Below are 7,500 nucleotides of genomic sequence, written 5' to 3'. Positions count from 1 at the left end.
AACCCAGTAGCACAAAGACTCACCCAGTAGCACAAAGACTAACCCAGTAACACAAAGACTAACCCAGTAGCACAAAGACCAACCCAGTAGCACTAACACTAACCCAGCAAAATAAAGACTAACCCAATAACACAAAGGCTAACCCAGTAGCACAGAGACTAACCCAGTAGCACAGAGGCTAACCCAGTAGCACCAAGACTAACCCAGTAGCACAAAGACCAACCCAGTAGCACTAACACTAACCCAGCAAAATAAAGACTAACCCAATAACACAAAGGCTAACCCAGTAGCACCAAGACTAACCCAGTAGCACAGAGACTAACCCAGTAGCACAAAGACTCACCCAGTAGCACAAAGGCTAACCCAGTAGCACAAAGGCTAACCCAGTAGCTCAAAGGCTAACCCAGTAGCACAAAGACTAACCCAGTAGCACAAAGACTAACCCAGTAGCACAAAGGCTAACCCAGTAGCACAAAGGCTAACCCAGTAGCACAAAGGCTAACCCAGTAGCTCAAAGGCTAACCCAGTAGCACAGAGACTAACCCAGTAGCACAAAGACTCACCCAGTAGCACAAAGGCTAACCCAGTAGCACAAAGGCTAACCCAGTAGCTCAAAGGCTAACCCAGTAGCACAAAGACTAACCCAGTAGCACTAAATACGTCATCGTGGTTACTAACAGGAAAGGGGTCTATATGTTTAAGTTTAATTAATGTTTAATTAATAAGAGCATTAGATTTAGTCGTACAGTTCCTGGCAGGTTAGTGGTTTAAATTAAAAGAGCACATAATCACAGATAAAAGCACATTAGACGATTAGTACAACTATGAATATTAATATTAGGAGTAAAGTTAACATGTAATCAGAGTCAGTTTTGTGTCTTCAGTCAGTTTGTTTTCCTCTCGGAGTGTTTTTAGAGAGACGACCCGACCTCCGAGAACAAAATTAAGCCTTTAATCTGACATGTCAATGTGTGTGTTCATGTGTGTGCCTGTGTGTTTGTTAATGTGTGTGTGTTCATGTGTGTGCCTGTGTGTTTGTTAATGTGTGTGTGTGTGTGTGTGTGTGTGTGTGTGTGTGTGTGTGTGTGTGTGTGTGTGTGTGTGTTAATGTGTGTGTGTGTGTGTGTGTGTGTTAATGTGTGTGTGTGTGTGTGTGTGTGTGTGTGTTAATGTGTGTGTGTGTGTGTGTGTGTGTGTGTGACAGATATCTGCAGGTCGCCCTCTGAGACGACGTGCAGCTTTTAGCTTCTCAAACTTCACTACCAGACTTCCTGCTGGGACCCTCTAACAGAAGTCCCGCGGCCCCATTTGGGTCCTCAGCCACAGGTTGACAAACCACATGGTCAGATTACTCAACCAGAAAGTTCAGTTGTTGCAGCTGTTGACAGACCAGATATTATTAACACTGTAATAACATTATAACTGTTTATAAAGGAGCTGGTTCTAACAGGATACAGAATATGATTAATATTATATATCTAATTATTAATATATTATATTATTATTAATATATTTTCTTAGCTCATGAAATATTTTAATTATAATATAATATATTTATATTATATTATTGTTCATGTATTTAATTATAATAATAATAATGTATGAATATAGTATAAAAATATAATAAATTGATATTATAGTAATATATTATAGTAATATGAATATGTACGTCTTAGCTTGTAAAATATATTAATAATAATAATAATATTATATTATTGTTAATGTATTTGATGATAATATATTGTTATATTAATATTAATATATTTAACAAGCTAAGAAAAATCCCTGTTTTCAGCATTGTGACCAGATGTTTTAGCTCATTTTAAATAGTTTATTTACATTGAAAATTAGCAGAATTTAGTTTGAAAAATTCTAAAATTCACCAAAAACTGGAGACATAATGTGGTTTTCATTGGAGAGTCTCTACGAGTAATATTTTTATTGGAATTATTTTATTATTACGATTTTATATTCTTGCTTTTAACAGGCAAAAAGATAAAAAAGGAAATGTTGATTTGTGTCAAATATTCCTAAAAAACGAAAACATTTAAAGACAAACATTCATGGAATAAAAACTGACCGTCATTCAGAGGATTTTAACTTGTTGAAATGTAAATAAATTTTAAAAAATGTTTTTTTTAACTAAAATCTAGACATTAATGAGCTTTATGATAATTGTGGTCTTTAAAAAACTGATGAATATTTTTTTATGTTTTGTGACATTTTATAGACAAAATGATTAATTGATTAATTGAGAAAATAATCTGCTGACTAATCGATAGTGAAAATAATCGTTAGTTGATGGCTTTGATTGTGATAACAGCACACAACGAGGGGTTAATACGACTAATGATTGACAGCCAGATGCACCAATCAGTTCATGTGTTGTGACTTCAGGTTGTCTGTTGTGTCAATAAAGCTTGTTTGAATTGTATATATTTGTATATTTGTATATTGAAACTGATAAAGATTTAGTTGTTTTGTTCCAACGGACAGATTTAATAAATCCTGATGTGAAAGTTCTGATTCAGTTTAAAGCAGTTTCTCCTTAATTCAATAGGAATGTTGAATGGAGTCTGGAGGGTTTAAAGACGTTCTGATGGACTGAGAGGTCGACAGTCAGAAGTCTAAATAACACAAAAGATATATAAGATATTAAAAAGACAAATATGATATGAGCTGTACTGTTGATAAGACTTAAAACAGGTTTTAGATTCACCACAGAGCGCCACACACACACTGCAGACTGAATAAACTACAAACCTGCATTTGACATAAAGTGAGGTCATCTGCAGCCTCAGAGGTCAAAGGTCATGAACGATCACAGACAGAAGATTTCACCTCTGACAGAAACTAAACTCACGCTGTGCAACTTCATTTTAAATTCTAGTGGAGATCACAAAATGTGTCGGAAGGAATTTTGTGGGAAAATGTGTTTAAAAAGTTGCAGCAGACTTGAAAACATGGAGTCTGTGGTTAATATTATATTATATAATATTTCACATCATAGAGCTTAAATTAAGAGCTGCAACAACATGATGCTCAATAAATAAGAATAAACAAGATTATCTTTCTATCAACGTCTTCTTAAAGAAGGAAAACTGGATGTTAAAGGGTTAAAACAAAAGATGACTTTCTTCTTCTTCTTCTTCTGTTTAAAATAATCTGATTAAACTGCATTCAGCTGATTTTAAATCAGTAATGAAGCCTCATATTTAAATTCTGTCTGGTTTTCATGTGAATTTTAATGTGAAATAAGTTTGATTTAAAGAGCAGAGAACACATTTATTTACATTTTCAAAACCTATTCTGTGTATTTCTTTGATCAATTTGCAATAATTGTTTATTTTGTATCTGATTTTATATTTGTATTGTATTCATTTCAGGCATATAACCTTTAAACATCTATATTTTTGTGTTATTATTATTATTATTATTATTATTATTATTAATAATTTGTTTTATGCATTTATTTATTTATTTTGGGCATATAACCTATAAACATCTTTATTTTTAATTTATTTGATTTTTTATTTGATTTTATACATTTATTTATATATTTTGTGCATATAGCCTAGACAAATCTAGATTTCTTCATTAACTTTTTTGTTTTTATGCATTTATTTATTTATTTTGTGCATACAACCTATAAACATCTATACTTTTTTCATTTTATGTATTTGTTTTTAAAATCACTTTCCATTGTTATTGTTATTCAGTGTAATTATATCACATCGGACTCTAGTTATTATTATTCTAAAGATATTTTATTAAACATAAGGATATAATTGAACCGTCCCTCCGCCGGGTCGCCTCCCACATGTTGAGAAACTCCGGATCAATTGTTTATGATTTATTTCTGATCATTTCTTTTTGTCTGAATTATAATTATAATAATCTGTAAAAGATGTTTTAGTCTCTGAAACATTCGAGCTGAATGATTTTATTTATGAACCTCTTCTTATTAATTAAACTGCAGCGGATCGTTAAACCTTCATATATAATCATATATAATATTACATTACATATTACATATATACGATATATGATATAACCGGTTCATCCTTCAGGTCGCTGATTCACTTTCACACGTTTCATCAAATAATAATAATAATAATAATAATAATGATAATAATATATTCTATTATAAATCAAACTACAGATATAAATCATTATAATGAATCATCGCAGCGAGTCGAGGCGGGAAAATAAATAATAAATAAATAAAAATAAATCTGTCAATTAAGGGTTAAGGTTATTTTCCTCAGTTTGATTTTAATCACAAATATCAAAACTTTATTTAAAAGTCCTTTAAAAGCAGAATAAAAACGTCGCATATTGAAGTTAGTTTCCTCCTATAATTAAATAATTAAATAAAAAGGCCTGAAGTTAAAACAGCTGGTTTCTTTATGACTCAACTCGAATAACGTTTATTATTATCAGTGATGTTTTAATTTGAGATTATAGTTTATATGTTTATTAAACCTCCAGAGAGAGTTGAGTCATAATTAGATATACATAGAGACCAGCTGGTTTTAACTTCAGGCCTTTTTATTTAATTATAGGAGGAAACTAACTTCACTATGCGACGTTTCTATATCTATGTCTATCTAAATATGACTCAAATCTTTAATAATGATAGAAAAAATAATCTCAAGTTAAAACATCACTGATGATAATAAACATTTTTTCGGCTGTAAATTGAATCTGCTTGTTTCTTATAAAACAGTTTACAGGATGAATCAGCTGCAAACTGACTTTTTATTATTGAAATACGACACGAAGACTGAGCCGTTTAAAGTGTTTTAATTATCTACAGCAGCTTAATATATTAATATATACATTCTAAAGTCTAAAGGACACGTCCGTTAAATTCACATTAAAATAAATAAAACACACTCTTTAAAGAAGCTCAATAATGAAGAAATCAGTCTGAAGAGCAGAAATCAGCTTTTAGTTTGTGTTTTAGATTTCTTCTTATTCTAACAGCACAGTTGAAGTTGAGTCTGGTGAGTTCACTAAACACATTTTAGCTCGACAGATTCAAGTCATTAAAAAGATAAAAGTTAAGGCCTTAAAATATGTTTTACATTCATTACCGAGCAGCACATGCACAATGCATTATTATCATTATAGGACAGAAGTAATATTATTATCTTCCCCTATGAGCAGGTGATTCACTGGTGACTAACATTAACTAATGTTAGTTCACAAACTGGTTATCCTTCAGCTACCTGCTAATGTGAGCTAGATAACTACTCTGGTAAAACAACAACATGATTAATGATGTAGTCATTTATTTCAGGAGAAAATTAGTATTAACTCGTTCCCTCGAGTTCCTTCATAGAGCACTTCCTCCAATCATTCCTGATATATATATATAATATTCAATAACTTCAGTAATGTACAGTGTTACTTCACACATCAGTGATCTCCTCATAGTTGTACTACAACACTTAGTTTGGAAAAAATATTATTTTGCATAATTCTTTGAATTTTTAATGGGAAAAATATTCAATAACTTCAGTATTATGCAGAGTAATACCAACAAAATCATTTCACACATCTCTACATCTGATTATACCCATTAAACTAATTAAGATATTTTGATGGCACTACACTTTATAAAAGTGAAGTTATATATACAGGAATATTAGTATTATATTATTAGTATACAGGATTATTAGTGTTTTCGGTTGCAGGTCGCTCGAGCTGCAGAACAAAATAAAACACGAGCTGCTCCTGCAAAAAATAAAAGTTTTAATAAAACCCGTTTCCTGCAGGATAGAAAATAATAATATATATAAGATTATATAAGATTTAAGATGATTTATAGTTTAAAGTGATGCAGCTCGGTGGGTGGAGGTGTGTGTTCATCATGATGAACTGAGAGAAATATTTATACAGATAGCATGAATAAAACAGCAACTAAATGTTTAAATATAATAGAAATAGAAATTGTGTTACATGTATAACAGCAGATAAAAATATAAAGCATGAATTTTAAAAAAAAATCACTAAACTGATTTATTTATTTTATATTTTATCCTCCCAGAAAACAAATTAATCTTCTTTTTTCACACTGAATCTGTGTGACGGCGAATTCTCCAAAAACACACCAATAATACCATCGATTATCAATAATACCATCGATCATCAATAATTATTCAATCTGCAAATCAATAAAACTGCCACTCAAATACTACAAATACTGCAACTACTACTATTAAATACATTCTACTAATTATACTAGCACCACTACAGGCCACTAATATTATCATCTATAATTATCACTATTTATCATTTAGAGTGCTCTGTAAGTTAAATTAACTTAAATAAGAAAAATAATACTTAATAATAAGAATAATAGCAGAAAAAGAAGGGAAATAATCAAATTATAAAAATAAATAAAAAAATGTTTTAATTAATTTAATTGCAAAATGATAGTAAAATAATAAAAGGGAATAATGGAATAATAAATTACAAACACTACTGATGATGCGTCCTGAAATGTCACAACCTCTGAGAACCTGAGACCTTTCTATAATCAACCACTCCAGACAATTAAAGGTGAATTTGGTGGAAATGTTCACCACCTTCTGGCACAAGGGACAGATTTGAACGTCCTGGGTTTTTGATTCTATTCTAATAATAAAAAATGAAATATATTTCTGCCATTTCCTGTCCGGTAGCATTTTATTGCAACACTCACTCGAAGACAATGATAAAAAAAAAAGGATAAATGTAATTAAAAAAAAGATTCATATTTGATAGAAAATGCAAAAAAAGTGACTCAAAGCTGCTTAAATCCGCAAAAACACCAAATGAAAAATCGGAATGCCCCATCATAAATAAATAAATAGCTATATTAATAAAGAACATAAAGTAAAGGTACTAATAAATAATAATAAAAATGAAATATATTTCTTCTATTTCCTGTCCGGTAGCATTTTATTGCAACACTCACTCGAAGCTGCTGATTAAATAAAAAAGGATAAATATTAATCTTTTTTTTAAAATCATATTTTAAAAGAAAAAGTGAAGCTGCTTAAATCTGAAAAAACACCAAATGAAAAATGTGACTGCACACACATAAATAAATATATAAATGTATAAATAAAGAGCATATTATTGATTAAATAAAAAAAGGATAAATATTAATTTAAAATAAGATTCATATTTGACTTAAACTTCTTTATTTTTTTTTCGATTTTATCTTATGCACTTTGTGCTCTTTTATCTTGCTTTTATATATGTAAAGCACATTTCATACACAAATTGCCTTTGTGTATAAAATGTGCTTTATAAATAAACTTCCCTTGCCTTGACAGGCAACCAAAAAAAAAAAGTGACTCAAAGCTGCTTAAATCCGCAAAAACACAAAATGAAAAATGTGACTGCTCAAATAAATAAATAAATAAATAAATATATTAATAAAGAGCATAAAGTAAAGGTCCTCCCGGCTCACCTTGCAAATACTACTACTATTAAATACATTCT

The 7,500-nt window shown here is 30.3% G+C and overlaps 1 protein-coding gene across 1 annotated transcript in view; it reads right to left on the bottom strand.

Annotated features, from left to right (window-relative positions):
• Positions 1-7,500, bottom strand: part of LOC141775840 (homeobox protein EMX1-like) — a 26,902-nt gene that overhangs the window by 18,330 nt on the left and 1,072 nt on the right. The window lies entirely within an intron of this gene.

The sequence above is a fragment of the Sebastes fasciatus genome, chromosome 10, assembly GCF_043250625.1.
Source record: "Sebastes fasciatus isolate fSebFas1 chromosome 10, fSebFas1.pri, whole genome shotgun sequence".
NCBI classification, from domain to species: domain Eukaryota; kingdom Metazoa; phylum Chordata; class Actinopteri; order Perciformes; family Sebastidae; genus Sebastes; species Sebastes fasciatus.
Note: the sequence above shows the minus strand (reverse complement) of the source record. Positions and strands in the feature narration are given on the sequence as shown.